General features: G+C 42.1%; 2 pseudogenes; one reads left to right on the plus strand and one right to left on the minus strand.

The window, feature by feature from the left end:
• Positions 1-5,161: 5,161 nt before the first annotated feature.
• On the plus strand, positions 5,162-6,319 carry LOC117537919 (annotated as a pseudogene).
• Positions 6,320-7,770: 1,451 nt separating this feature from the next.
• Positions 7,771-16,463, minus strand: LOC117537986 (annotated as a pseudogene).
• Between the last annotated feature and the right edge of the window lie 160 nt (positions 16,464-16,623).

Here is a 16,623-nt window from a genome sequence, read left to right on the forward strand (position 1 = left end):
ATGGACTGAGGAGTCACCGGCAAGCTGCAGCCGTATTTCTTCAGACAGTAACAATTCCTACACACATCATTATTCTCAGTTAAAATACAGTCACCATTTTAGGCTTTCTACAAATTAAGGGTTTATAAAACTGCATTTTCCTTCAAAGCTTGTGTAAATGTCTACATGTACATTTTGTTTTTAATATATCTGATCCTTCTGACCTTGTTTAGCAGAGAGCACCCCAGACAGTGCACTAATGTTAGGTTTCCCACAGATTTTAGAGGTTTTCCTGCAGTCCAGCGCACTCTGAAATCAGAGGAAATTATTAGGCATGATACAGAAACTGCCCCTCCTTGCTGTCACTGAGGAACTGCACACTGCTAAAGCAGCCTCCCTCTCTTCCTCCATCCTTTTGGACCTGTCTGCTGCATTCGACACGGTGAATTATCAGATCCTCCTTCGCACTCTCCAAGAACTTGGAGTTTCAGGCTCTGCACTTTCCCTCATCACCTCATACCTCAAAGACCGCACCTACAGGGTTACTTGGAAGAGGGTCGGAGTCCGACCCTTGTCAATTAACTACAGGGGTCCCTCAGGGCTCTGTTCTTGGTCCCCTCCTCTTCTCCTTGTACACAAACTCGCTCGGATCTGTATTAGCCCGCATGGTTTTTTCATACCACTGCTACGCTGATGACACCCAATTCATTCTGTCCTTTCCCCGCTCAGAGACCCAGGTCGTTGCAACGCATCTCTGCTTGTCTAGCTGACATCTCTCAGTGGATGTCTGCTCATCACCTCAAGCTCAACCTTGACAAGACTGAACTGCTTTTCCTTCCGGGAAAAAGATTGTCCCACTCTTGACCTAACAATCAACATCGGCACCTCTGTTGTTTCCCCCGACTCAGACTGCAAGGAATCTGGGTGTGATCCTAGATAACAACATGTCCTTCACTGCAACATAGCTGCTACAACCCACTGCTGCAGATACACGCTTTACAACATCAGGAGGATACGTCCCCAGCTGACCCAGAAAGCGACGCAGGTTCTGGTCCAGGCTCTCGTCATCTCACGCTAGACTACTGCACACTCCCTTCTGGCTGGTCTACCTGCATGTGCCATCCGACCTCTGCAGCTCATCCAGAATGCAGCGGCTCGTCTGGTCTTCAACCTTCCTAAATTCTCCCACACACACGCCGCTCCTCCCGCTCTCTCCACTGGCTTCCGGTAACTGCTAGAATCCACTTCAAGACAATGGTACTCGCGTACCATGCTGCGAATGGATCTGGCCCTTCCTACATCCAGGACATGGTTAAACCGTACACCCCAGCACGTGCACTCCGCTCTGCATCAACCAAACGGCTCGCTGCACCCTCGCTGCGAAGGGGACCCAAGTTCCCATCGGCAAAAACACGTGGGTTTGCTGTCCTGGCTCCAAGATGGTGGAATGAGCTCCCCATTGACATCAGGACGGCAGATAGCTTGCACATCTTCCGGCGCAAACTGAAAACTCATCTCTTTCGACTCCACTTCGAGCGTTAGAACTATTAACGAAGCACTTTTATACTAATAAAGGACTGGCTTACCTAAAGCCAGTTGAGTAGCACTTGAAATGTTTGGCTCTATGAAACCTGATGTACTTATATGATTCTGTTTTCTTCAAGGTTGTGTCTTCCTGGTCGAATGTACTTATTGTAAGTCGCTTTGGACAAAAGCGTCAGCTAAATGCAATGTAATGTAATGTAATGTTGACATTAGGAGGTCTTTTTGCTTTGAATAAGTTTAACCAGGTCATAAATACAATGTCTCTCTATACTTACATACTGTTACAAAACTAATGTTCACATTTTAAATGCAGGATTTTAAGAACATTTTTACAAGTACTACTTCTGTTAAATGTCATGATGCGTTCACCAAAAAGCCATTAACTGAAAGTCACCTTCATAATCTAAATGATTGCATTAAAACAAATAAACAACAGGAAGCAGCCCTCTCACCTGCTCTCCGGCTCTTTCTAACTGTCGGACCAGATCCTCTCGCTCATGAGCAAGAAAGTGTTTGAGTGCCGACCTCCTCGTCTCCAAGCCTCTGTTTGGTGATGGTCATTCGTAAAAGCTGTTGGGAGAGAGATACATCGTTTTGTATTTTGCACAGTTTTCCAGTTTTCTGCTTTATTTAATCTGATAAAACCTCTTTTTCTGCATGAACTTTTATGCCAACTCAAATAAGATACATTCTTAACTATAAATGTTGGTAATATATGCAAGACCGAAAAAGAGAACTATTCATATTTAATTTAATTGCAATGTCCATTATGTTGAACAGTGTTTACCTTGTTGTCACCCAGGGTCGGCTCTAGAACAAATCGAATGGGGGGGAAATCTTTTACCACGGGGGGCACACACTGACCTCAACAACCAACACACAAACACCAATGCAACTTCAATTTCAAAACATGCTGTAAAGTCTCTTGTTTTCACACACATTGCAGGGATGTAGTGCTATTTTATAACGCACCTATGACTTGTGCATAGATGCACGGTTGTGGCACGACCACCAAAACAGAAACATATGGGACATAGGCCACCATATAAAAAGTGTGCAAATGTTTAGTATCCTATCCATGTGAACATGTTTAGGTGGGTGATGGACCTAACATCCTGTAAGGGAAAGATTTAAATATTGAAGTTAAAAGCATCAATCTGGTGCACTTTGAGAGCAAAAGTAAAGAGATATATGGATACATCTGTCAACACACCCATAAACAGAACTGTAAGCAGATTTACTTTTCTTTATTTACAAATCACTCCCCTTTAAACTGTATTCTTCTTCAAATAGCTTGTCCTGTAGTATTTCATACCTGTTTCTCATGTATTCTCTTGGTTTTTAATAACTACAATGATCATATCAAGGTGTTCCCTCGGAAATACTTCTTTACATAAATGGTGACCAAACCGTTTGAGACCCACTGAGATAATAATAATAATGCATTTTATTTATATAGCGCTTTTCACAACTCAAAGACGCTTTACAGTAGATTAGGGAGGGGTAGACAAACAAGGACAGATAACTTAAGTTCATTATCTAAACACTGACAGCGTCCTCCTGACCCTTACCTCACTGAGCTGTAGTTATCTGAGCCTCTCAGTCTGACAGGAGAGGACTCTCCTCCACCTGTTGTAGGAAACAGCTCTTTATATCCGTTAGCATAGCTAGCTAACCACGATGCTAACAACAACAAAATGCGCTCATGCCACACATACATAGGATAGCCGAGCTTGAATGACACACAGAGGACCCAGAAGTACTTGTACTGTCTGTATCATATTATTTTCGATGGCTTTACTGTATAATCAGTATAATAGATGAACAGATCGCCACTGGGCTTACAACCAACAGTCAGCCACGTAATGACAACAAAACAAAGGTCGGGGTCATTGGTCAAGCAACACACCAATCAACGAGCAGCAGTGAGCACACCACAGGCTGTGTTTTTATTTTTTATTATTTATTTCTGATTTATTTTCACACAAAAAACATTGTGTGGAAACGTTTTCAATTGCCTGCCCTGCGTTGGGGGGGCATGGCCCGCGAATGACCTATGAAGCCGACCCTGTTGTCACCTTGAGCTTCCACCAGGCGTTGTTTTCAGCTCCTTCACCTCCTCAGAAAGTTCACTGCTCTTGTCTCGTCCCTCAGTAGCTGGCTAAATTCACCTGAAGAGGACATGAAGATACGATCACACCACTACACAGAACTTATAATGGTCTGTTACATTAATATATCCACGATAACAATTAAAGATATAGACTACAGAACATACTTTTATGTTAATAGCCCCTTTCAGCCATTTGGAGTATACACACACACACACACACACACACACACACACACACCCACACACACACACGTCAAAATCATTAGGCATACTTGATTCCTTTTCTCAGGAGGCAGAGTGGGATTTCCATCCTGTTAGTAATAAAAACAGGGGAATGGTCATGAGGCCATGGTTCTCAGCAGGAAACCGATGGACTGTCCACTTCAAGTAGGGAATGAGTCCTTACCCCCAAGTGAAGGAGTTCAAGTATCTCGGGGTCTTGTTCTCGAGTGAGGGAACAATGGAGCGTGAGATGGGCCGGAGAATCGGAGCTGCGGGAGCGGTACTGCAGTCCGCTTTACCGCACCCGTTGTGACGAAAAGGGAGCTGAGCCAGAAGCAAAGCTCTCTGTCTACCGGGCCATTTTCGTTCCTACCCTCACCTATGGTCATGAAGGATGGGTCATGACCGAAAAGAAACGAGATCGCGGATACAAGCGGCCGAGATGGGTTTTCTCCGCAGGGTGGCTGTGGTCTCCCTTAGGGATAAGGTGAGAAGTTCGGTCATCAGGAGGGACTCGGAGTTGAGCCGCATCCTCCTTCGCGTCGAAGGAGCCAGTTTGAGGTGGTTCGGGGCACCTAGTTAGGATGCCACCTGGGCGCCTCCCTATGGAGGTGTTCCAGGCACGTCCAGCTGGGAAGAGACCAAGGGGTAGACCTAGGACCAGGATTGGAGGGATTATATCTCTTCGCTGGCCTGGAGCGCCTTGGGATCCCCCAGTCAGAGCTGGTTGATGTCGCAGGGAAAAGAAAGTTTGGGGCTCTCTGCTGGAACTGCTACCCCCCGCGACCCGACCACGGATAAGCGGAAGAAGCTGGATGGATGGATGGATGGAATGGTCATTTAAATGCAATTGTAGAACATTTATTTTTGGACAAATATCTTTTCTGTTCTGCCATTTATTCCTTCCATTTTTAAAGTTTGGCTGCAGCACGGTAATTGGCTGCTGGAGAATGAGATTAAATGTAATAGGTTAAAGAGACGCCCGTGATGAGCTGATTATATTGCAGCTGCGGAGTGAATGTAGCCTATAGTATATAGGCCTACCAGTCTTCCTGAAAGAACTTGCGCTGAACTTCATATCCACTATAAACACGAAGGACGAGTTTTTGTTCAAAGAAGGTAAGTTAGCTTCAGCAGCACGTTTGGAAGAAGTTGCATTATGTCTAACTCGTGAAAAGACGGTGCTCCACCCTTAGCAAAGAGTAAACAACGCCAACTAGACAGTTAATACAAGATTTGTTTTGAAACATTTTTGCGTTTGGGCTCGACAGGCTTCAACAGGGTAGAGTGTATCATCAGTAAAGACCTTTCAACAAGTTGTCATTTTTGTTGGGATGTGTTACCTAACATGCGTCTACACGGGTAAGTCGATTTTAGGCTGCCTGAAGTCTGCGTTTTGCTCTTAATTAACTCCATCTGCAGAGTAAAATATTGCGACATTGTATTTATTTATCATGTAGCCTATACTTCATTTAGCTTTTTCAGATGTGATAACCTAAAGATATGACGATAATGTGACAGTCTTACTGAAACCACCCAATTGTATTAAAAGCTCAAAAGAGCTCAAACATTTCTGCAATATTAAAATCCTTCTAACATGTTGATGAATAACTCCATAATGTGAGTTGTTTTTACCTTGTTTTTTCCCCCAACGGCTTTGAATAATGCATGACTTTTACCAGGAACAGAGTAGTTATACAAATGCTACTACTTTAACTTAAATTAAGGTATCTAAATACAGAAATCATGTGTATTGTCATGCAACACATGATGAGTTTATCCATTTGAGGCACTCCTAACAATTTTAACATTTTTTCAGGTCAATGAATATACTAGGAGCAGCAGTGTTGGTTCTGCTGGCCGGCTGTCAGCAATGTGTCTCCACTGACACTCCAACAGAGGTCAGGCAGAACAATAGTACTCTGTACGCAGCCTGCAAAATGAGACCCAGCACCTCACTCCCTGAAGGCCTGCCAAATGTGTACGGTCAGGTGCTGTTTAAGCAGGACTATCCTGAGGGGGAACTCAAGGTGCTCCTTCAGTTCAGTGGCTTCCCCACAGAGAGCGCCCCAGTGCCAGAGCGGTGCACATCCATCAGTTTGGAGACCTGAGCCAGGGGGTGTGACTCCACTGGAGGCCACTACAAACCCACACAGCGTACACCACCCAGACCACCCTGGGGGACTTCGGTAACTTTGTGGCTCAGAAAGGAAAGATCAATACGATGATAGAGTCTGAGGCCACGGCTGTATCACAGGGCTGTCTGTGATTGGAAGAGCCCGTGGTGATCCATGAGGGGGAGGACGACTTGGGGAGAGGGGGAGACGCTGGGAGCCTGCTGAGTGGAAACGCAGGCCGGAAGGCTTGGCTGCTGCCATCATTGGGATTTCTCCCCCCAGCCTCTGGAATATGAATTATGAGGTGTATAATAAACGTAAGCTTGTGGATGCTGGCATGTAGGCCAATTAAATAGATGTTTTCCTTGATTAACTCATTGATTGGATCCATTGTATCCCTTGTGTGGCTTATCAAAAATGTGGGAAAGTGTCTTGAGATTCAAACTGCTCCTAAATAAATGCTTCCTTCCTTTAATCCTTGGTGATTTTCTGACTTTTCCTTAAACAGCATCATCGGTTTACATTTTAGTTTATGACCAAAGTAGCGACACTACCCGAGCTAAGAAGGTTAACATGGTATTCATTACAAATGCATTCATTTGCATGTGAATGTCATTTCAAATATATTATCACACTTACAAAAACCTCCATTACATCTGTGCAGGTTTCTATATGATTCTATACTTAAAACATGTTTTTATTCAGTTAAATCATTTATTTTGCAGAAATAAATCCATGTTGTGCACATTCAACACATATACACACTTGTGGTATTTCTGATGAGTTAATACTTTTTTGCTACAAAACATGACCAAAACGTCAGTGCTGGTAATGTTGTGGGTTCTTTGTGTAACAGACTAGTTAGTTCACTAAATGTTATCTTAACTACATTTATGTTCAAAGTCAACTGTCCTTAATAGTGTCATGCAGCATTCTATATAGCTGTGATACATTTGTTTTTGTGAAAGTGTTTAGCAAAAATATCCCACATTTATCATTTAGGAGAATAATAAATGAAGTGTTTTGGAAATGTTTGCATTGTTTTTAAAGAAAATAAATAAAGTTGCTGGCTTAAGCTAAACATCTGGCTGATTTATTTGTTGTATGAGATACTTTAAACATGGTTTCCTAAATGTGGACAGAGTAGGAGAAAGATAAAGGTGAGAGTAATCCTAAAAGCAACAACACCTCTTTAAGTTCACTGACAAATGCAAGTACACGTGTCCTTATTTTTAGTGTTAGTAGTCTATAGAAAACCTAATCAGTGTCTATATTCCAGAGAGTCAACAGTTAGAACATGTTATTATATTCTCATTCGCAAATGTGGGTTCAGTATTCAGTCTTAAGTAAATCTCAAAGACCAGAGAAATCTAAATCATCCCTGCCTGAGTCACAACTCTATGAAACACAAATTCGACAGCCTTTTTTTTGATACTTTATTAAATTGAACTTGAATCATAGTTCCTTCCGCTCTGATACAAACGCATTATAAAAAACTTTAAACTTCTGGCTGAGGTTGGGTTTCCTGTTTTTAGGAAGGAAGCTAATTCACTGCCAAAATGAGCTCCAAAAAAAGTTTGGGAGGCTGTTATAGCAGCGTATTGTTCAACAATCACATGTGGGTGTTACGCTCAGGTTCAACATTCTTTGGACCATTTATACATAAGACTCAAAACAGATCAAATTAAAGCATAAATAACATTGTTGGTTACTGACAGTGGACATATAGATATTTGTTTTGTTCTCAGGAGGCGTCTCCCGTTCCTCTGACAGGGATATTATCATTTTTCTACTGTCAGTCAATCGTAACAACTCAGGTGTGTTTCATTATTCATAACAATGAATCAAGTAGCATTAATAATGTATCAATTATCCTCATGTTTCTGAGGATTTCTCCTGATGCTCTGCACCACGAGAGCGGCTCGTGGAAGACTTCACATTTCCTGACTTACAAACATCTGTCTCCTCTGTAAGCTCTGTCTCCTTGGTTTGACTGGACGTCCTCCTGCTCTTCTTCAGCAGGTGACATTGTGCTATTGATGTTTTCCTGTATCAAAATACACTCCGTTTCAACATTTTCAGTGCATTTCTCTGACTCTTCCTCACTTTCTCCTGTGGGGTCAGAGTTCTCTAAAGTTTGCTGTATGTGGCAGAGGTCTGACGGATGTTGTGTTGGAGAAGAAACACTCACACACTCCTCTTCTCTTGACTGCTGAATGGTTAAATCCGTTGTGACCTGTGATTGGCCGATGTCAGGACACTCCTCACTGTCTGGTGTTTGTGTCTGAGGGCTGGCTGGCTCTTCCTCGGCTGGTTGGCACGTTTCCTCGCTGGACGCCGATGGTGCCTCCACGAGAGGCTCCTCTCCATTACCTGACACAGCGGGGGGTTCACTCTCTTGGATGGAGATTTCTGTGGAGCTCTGCTGATCCACGGCTATTTCTTCTGACACTTCATCACCTATATGAATAGAAGATTTAAGAAATGTAATCTCCGCAACACAGAACCATAGATGGCGTACACTGAGAGAAGTTTAGGGCACATTTATCCCTCACCTTCCTTTCCAGGAGACTCTGTTGTCTCCGCCTGCTGAGTGTTCAGGATGATGGTTTCTTTTCCTCCTATTATGACAGAATATAATTCAAAGTAAGCCTTAATAAAAGCATGAGACATCCAGAAAGCTGTATGCAGTGGTGGAAAATGACTAAGTCCATTTACTTTACTTATGTCCAATTTTTTATTATTTGTACTACATGAGAAATTCTACTCCACAAGTTAACAAATGTACTTTTGTAAGTTAAGTTACTGCTAATAATGCAACATATTAAAAACACCATATAATGTATTGAATTGAATAACAATTACTTGGTGATATTTATAAGTTATTCAGCAGTATTATTTAATAAAAAATAATCGACACCTTATAATTATACCACATTTTGCATCAACAATTATTTTGGTACTTTAAGTATATTTTGATGCTAATACTTTTGAATTCAGAATTGCTACTTGTAATAAACTATTATTCTATTTCTATTAAAACATCGAGTATGAGTTCCAACAATGCTTGTCACTGTTGTATTGAATAGAAAAGAGTACATTAATTTGGGAAAGTATGAGAAGTTATTGAAGAAGATGAAGTTTGCATGTTAAAAAGTATTAAGAGAAAGTGAGAGAAACGTACTTCCATAAATTCCCAGAGACACATTATAAGTCAGGCCTTCAGGAAGCAAGAAGCAAAAGGACAGAAGGAAGGATAAGGCGTGTCAATTATTGTAAAAAGCAAGTAGAATACACATTTCAATGAAGCACATTAGTTTCAGTATATTAAAGGGGACCTATCGTGCAAAATGCACTTTAGTACGTCTTTTATGCATGAATATGTGTCCCCTGTGTGTCAGGGAACTCACCAAGTGTCAGAAAACACAACCCTCTCTCTTTTCCTCCATGCCCAAATCTCTAAAAACGGGGCTGCAACGGAGCTGATACAGATTTGAATTTCTCTGATGTCAGAAAAGGGGTGCTCCGCCTATATGGGCAACTCTCCACCTATCAGGGGAAGGAGAGGTCGGGCCACGGCCATTGCCGCTCGAAAGCGCTGGAGACGCTGTAGTACATACAGTGGGGCAAAAAAGTATTTAGTCAGCCACCAATTGTGCAAGTTCTCCCACTTAAAAAGATGAGAGAGGCCTGTAATTGTCATCCTAGGTATACCTCAACTATGAGAGACAAAATGAGAAGAAAAAAAAAATCCAGAAAATCACATTGTCTGATTTTTAAAGAATTTATTTGCAAATTATGGTGGAAAATAAGTATTTGGTCAATAACAAAAGTTCATCTCAATACTTTGTTATATACCCTTTGTTGGCAATGACAGATGTGACGACCCCTCCACACCACGTGGGGTGCCGTCTGGTTGTGTGTGTGTTTTGTGTGTGATTGCAGGTTCCAGCTGCAGCTGTCTGATGAGGCGCACCTGCCGGATGAGGCACACCTGGTGAAACAGGATATAGGAGGAGCCCAGCCGGTTACGTGGGCTCACTCCTTTGGGCACTCTCTCTGCGCCAGCTTCAGGGACTTGTTGCTGGTGTCCATTTAGTGTTGTGTTTAAACTAATAAACTATATATTCTTACCTCTCGTCTCGCCTCCCTGTTTTATGTTACAGCCCATGAGCCAGGTTGTAACACAGATGTCAAACGTTTTCTGTAAGTCTTCACAAGGTTTTCACACACTGTTGCTGGTATTTTGGCCCATTCCTCCATGCAGATCTCCTCTAGAGCAGTGATGTTTTGGGGCTGTCGCTGGGCAACACGGACTTTCAACTCCCTCCAAAGATTTTCTATGGGGTTGAGATCTGGAGACTGGCTAGGCCACTCCAGGACCTTGAAATGCTTCTAACGAAGCCACTCCTTTGTTGCCCGGGCAGTGTGTTTTGGGATCATTGTCATGCTGAAAGACCCAGCCACGTTTCATCTTCAATGCCCTTGCTGATGGAAGGAGGTTGTCACTCAAAATCTCACCATACATGGCCCCATTCATTCTTTCCTATACACGGATCAGTCGTCCTGGTCCCTTTGCAGAAAAACAGCCCCAAAGCATGATATGTTTCCACCCCATGTTTCACAGTAGGTATGGTGTTCTTTGGATGCAGCAACTCAGCACTTCTTTCTCCTCCAAACACGTCTAGTTGAGTTTTTACCAAAAAGTTCTATTTTGGTTTCATCTGACCATATGACATTCTCCCAATCCTCTTCTGGATCATCTAAATCAGTGCTTCTCAAAGTGTGGTGGTCCGTGAGCGCCCCCTAGTTGTCCGTGAGTATATTGGTAACATTTCACATTTGAAATAAATAAATACATTTAAGTTTTCTGCACTCTCGCGGGAATATCTCCGCAATGGAACAAGCTTACATTTAACTTTATATTGCATGATAAAGCCCAGGGTAACACCTTCGTCACACGTGTTGCCACTTGTTTGTACCATTTCCAGGCGATTTATAATCTGTTCTAGAAAAACTATGTGTTTTGGGTTAGGTGGTCCGCGAGTGTTTTTTTATTGGTTAAGTAGTCCTTGGTATGAAAAAGCTTGAGAAACACTGATCTAAATGCTCTCTAGCAAACTTCAGACGGGCCTGAACATGTACTGGCTTAAGCAGGGGGACACGTCTGGCACTGCAGGATTTGAGTCCCTGGCGGCGTAGTGTGTTACTGATGGTAGCCTTTGTTACTTTGGTCCCAGCTCTCTGCAGGTCATTGACTAGGTCCCCCCGTGTGGTTCTGGGATTTTTGCTCACCGTTCTTGTGATCATTTTGACCCCACGGGGTGAGATCTTGCGTGGATTCCCAGATCGAGGGAGATTATCAGTGGTCTTGTATGTCTTCCATTTTCTAATAATTGCTCCCACAGTTGATTTCTTCACACCAAGCTGCTTACCTATTGCAGATTCAGTCTTCCCAGCCTGGTGCAGGTCTACAATTTTGTTTCTGGTGTCCTTTGACAGCTCTTTGGTCTTGGCCATAGTGGAGTTTGGAGTGTGACTGTGTGAGGTTGTGGACAGGTGTCTTTTATACTGATAACGAGTTCAAACAGGTGCCATTAATACAGTTAACAAGTGGAGGACAGAGGAGGCTCTTAAAGAAGAAGTTACAGGTCTGTGAGAGCCAGAAATCTTGTTTGTTTCTAGGTGACCAAATACTTATTTTACCAAGGAATTTATCAATTCATTCATAAAAAAATCCTACAATGTGATTTCCTGGATTCTTTCCCCCATTCTGTCTCTCATAGTTGAAGTGTACCTAGGATGAAAATTACAGGCCTCTATCATCTTTTTAAGTGGGAGAACTTGCACAATTGGTGGCTGACTAAATACTTTTTTGCCCCACTGTATGCCAGGCCTGTAAGTCTGTCAGGCTGTAGTCTGCCACAAAAGCCGCGAGGAAGACTTCCCGCGCATGGTTGCCATGGTTGCCCTTCTGTTTATTCTCCGCTGCGGACGCTCTGGCTCTTTTTCTCCCTCCCCGAGGCAAGCGTTTGCTCCTGCTGCTGTAATTCAATGCAATCCCTCCCCGAGGCAAGTGCTGTAATTCTCTCCGGTAGTCCACCAGCAGATGACAAACACCCACCTCTCCGCCTCTTTCAAGGGACGAGGGGACCGTGCGGCAGAGTTTCAGTTAGATTTTTTTTCGCTGGTCAACATGTCCGTTAAAGTTTAAATCTTCTGACCAAAATTAGAAAAGTGCCGGTCAAAGGTCTTCTTGGTTATTTATTGAGCTTTAAAACAAATGAATAACGACTCTATATAATATTATAAGAATAATACACGGAGGAGAGCCCAGTAGCTGATCTTTGAGCACACCCTCCTCTCCTGCAGGGGGGCGTGGTCAGCTGCAGCTCATTTGCATTAAAGCTACGTCACAGAATCAGCCCTTGCAAAAACAGGGCTGGAAAAGAGCAAATAGAGCGAAATGAGGCATGGCTAAAATGCATGATCTGTTTGGTATTTTGAAAAAAAAACTTCACAGACATGTTTTATATAGGTATGGCCCTACAATATATTATTCAAATATAGCATAATAGGTCCACTTTAAGATAATGGTGTTCACCTGGCAGGCTCCATAATCCAGACATTTCTAATGATTTTAGTTTCTTCTCCAGCTCTGCTACTCGGTTTCCCAGAATCCTAACAACAAAAAGGAACAAAAACAAAGATATTTTCATGTTTTCTTCCAGCCTTATTGATAGAGATTACAGTGCATTAGGTATGTGTGTTGGGTACGAGATTGAGTACTTGTTGATTTGGCGTTGGTGCTGAATAACCATGTTCTTCTCGTGGATGGTTTCCAGCAGAGCTGTGGCGAGGGACTTGAGATCTGAGATGGACTGAGGAGTCACCGGCAAGCTGCAGCCGTTTTCTTCAGACAGTAACAATTCCTTCACTGCACACACATCATTATTCTCAGTTAAAATACAGTCACGATGTTAGGCTTTCTACAAATTAAGGGTTTATAAAACTGCATTTTCCTTCAAAGCTTGTGTAAATGTCTACATGTGCATTTTGTTTTTAAAATATCTGATCCTTCTGACCTGTTTAGCAGAGAGCACCCCAGTCAGTGCACTACTGTTAGGTTTCCCACAGATTTTAGAGGTTTTCCTGTAATCCCAGCGCACTCTGAAATCAGAAGAAAATTATTAGGCATGAGAGGTTTGTGATCTGAGCGAAAGGTAGTTTGAAAAAGTGAAATGGTTTCATTTAATTAATAAGTAGTTACAAATACTGTAAGAGTAAGATATTTAACAAATAAGAAAATCACAATAAATAGGTAGCTACCTTGTACTTCACCAGGTTGATTTGAGCAAGTGGATCTCTTCTTGAAGTTGACAGAAACGCTCATGCAAATACCTGGGATATAATTATAATAATAATTATAGTATTAGAAGCCAATCAATAAATGTACATTCACATTTTATCATCATCTTTTTTATTTACCAGCTGATTAAACATAAATATACAATCCAAAGTTGTAGATTGACCCTTAAACTGTGAAACAACTGTTGCAGTCCACAACAAGTGACAATTTTATTTTAAAGAAACAAACCTGTTCTCCATGCAGAGTGCATCGACGTCTAAAATGCGTATCTCATCGTTGCCCAGGATGTGGTTGATCTCCGCATTGAGCCGATGAGCCTTCTGCTGAAACACGTCCCGCTCCGCTCGAACGTCCTGAAGCTCGTCTGTGAGCGACTTCACGCTGTGCTCCAGGACCTCGTTCTGCAGACACACAAAACATACCAATACATGTGTGATACACATTGTAAGTTCACCTCTCTAAGAAAGCCTCCTATAGTTGGATAGTGTTAGTAAGAAAAACTAACTATGTCAGGTTGGACTACATTTAAATCTAATAGCAAAGTTGTTGGACATTAGGAGGTCTTTTTGCTTTGAATAAGTTTTAACCAGGTCATAAATACAATGTCCTCTCTGTACTTACATACTGTTACAAAACTAATGTTCATATTTTAAATGCAGGATTTTAAGAACATTTTTACAGGTACTACTTCTGTTAAATGTCATGAGTGCGTTAACCAAAAGCCATTAACTGAAAGTCACCTTCATAATCTAAATGATTGCATTATAAACAAATAAACAGGAAGCAGCCCTCTCACCTGCTCTCCGGCTCTTTCTAACTGTCGGACCAGATCTCCTCTCGCTCATGAGCAGGAAAGTGTTGAGTGCCGACCTCCTCGTCTCCAAGCCTGTTTGGTGATGGTCATTCGTAAAAGCTGTTGGGAGAGAGATACATCGTTTGTGTATTTTGCCACAGTTTTCCAGTTTTCTGCTTTATTTAATCTGATAAACCTCTTTTTCTGCATGGAACTTTTATGCCAACTCAAATAAGATACATTCTTAACTATAAATGTTGGTAATATATGCAAGACCGAAAAGAGAACTATTCATATTTAATTTAATTGCAATGTCCATTATGTTGAACAGTGTTTACCTTGTTGTCACCCAGGGTCGGCTCTAGAACAAATCGAATGGGGGGGAAATCTTTTACCACGGGGGGCACACACTGACCTCAACAACCAACACACAAACACCAATAGAACTTCAATTTCAAAACATGCTGTAAAGTCTCTTGTTTTCACACACATTGCAGGGATGTAGTGGCTATTTTATAACGCACCTATGACTTGTGCATACATGCACGGTTGTGGCACGACCACCAAAACAGGAAACATATGGACATAGGCCCACCATATAAAAAGTGTTGCAAATGTCCTATCCATGTGAACATGTTTTAGGTGGGTGATGGACCTAACATCCTGTAAGGGAAGATTTAAATATTGAAGTTAAAAGCATCAATCTGGTGCACTTTGAGAGCAAAATTAAGAGATCTATGGATACATCTGTCAACACCCATAAACAGAACTGTAAGCAGATTTACTTTTCTTTATTTTACAAATCACTCCCCTTTAAACTGTAGGCCTATTCTTCTTCAATAGCTGTCCTGTAGTATTTCATACCTGTTTCTCATGTATTCTCTTGTTTTTTTAATAACTACAATGATCATATCAAGGTGTTCCTCGGAAATACTTCTTTACATAAATGGTGACCAAACCGTTTGAGACCCACTGAGATAATAATAATAATGCATTTTATTTATATAGCGCTTTTCACAACTCAAAGACGCTTTACAGTAGATGAGGGAGGGTAGACAAACAAGGACAGATAACTTATGTTCATTATCTAAACACTGACAGAGTCCTCCTGACCTTACCTCACTGAGCTGGAGTTATCTGAGCCTCTCAGTCTGACAGGAGAGGACTCTCCTCCACACTTGTTGTAGAAACAGCTCTTTATATCCGTTAGCATAGCTAGCTAACAGATGCTAACAACAACAAAATGCGCCCATGCCATACATACATAGCCGAGCTTGAATGACACACAGAGACCCAGAAGTACTTGTACTGTCTGTATCATATTATTTTCGATGGCTTTACTGTATAATCAGTATAATAGATGAACAGATCGCCACTGGGCTTACAACCAAACAGTCAGCCACGTAATGACAACAAAACAAAGGTCGGGGTTGGTCAAGCAACACACCAATCAACGAGCAGCAGTGAGCACACCTCAGGCTGTGTTTTTATTTTTTAATTCTTTATTTCTGATTTATTTCACACAAAAAACATTGTGTGGAAACGTTTTCACTTGCCTGCCCTGCGTTGGGGGGGGGGGGGGGGTGCACAGTTACTCGTTTTGGGGGGCATGGCCCGCGAATGACCCATAAAGCCAACCCTGTTGTCACCTTGAGCTTCCACCAGGCGTTGTTTCAGCTCCTTCACCTCCTCAGAAAGTTCACTGCTCTTGTCTCTGTCCCTCAGTAGCTGGGCTAAATTCACCTGAAGAGGACATGAAGATACGATCACTACCACTACACAGACTTATAATTGGTCTGTTACATTAATATATCCACGATAAACAATTAAGGATATAGGCTACAGAACAATACTTTTATGTTAATAAGCCATTTCAGCCATTTTGAGTAAGCACACGCACACACGCACCACACACACACACACACACACACACACACACACACACACACCACACACACACACACACACACACACACACACCACACACACACACACGTCAAAATCACTTAGGCCTACTTGATTCCTTTTCTCAGGAGGCAGAGTGGGATTTCCATCCTGTTAGTAATACAAACAAGGGAATGGTCATTTAATTAAATTTGTATAACATTTATTTTTGGACAAATATCTTTTCTGTTCTGCCATTTATTCCTTCCATTTTAAAGTTTGGCTGCAGCACGGTAATTGGCTGCTGGAGAATGAGATTGAAATGTAATAGGTTAAAGAGACGCCCGTGATGAGCTGATTATATGCAGCTGCGGAGTGAATGTAGCCTATAGTATATAGGCCTACCCAGTCTTCCTGAAAGAACTTGGCGCTGAACTTCATATCCACTATAAACACGAAGGACGAGTTTTTGTTCAAAGAAGGTAAGTTAGCTTCAGCAGCACGTTTGGAAGAAGTTGCATTATGTCTAACTCGTGAAAGACGGTGCTCCACCCTTAGCAAAGACTAAACAACGCCTACTAGACAGTTTATACAAGATTTT

The sequence above is a fragment of the Gymnodraco acuticeps genome, unplaced genomic scaffold (assembly GCF_902827175.1).
Source record: "Gymnodraco acuticeps unplaced genomic scaffold, fGymAcu1.1, whole genome shotgun sequence".
NCBI classification, from domain to species: Eukaryota; Metazoa; Chordata; class Actinopteri; order Perciformes; family Bathydraconidae; genus Gymnodraco; species Gymnodraco acuticeps.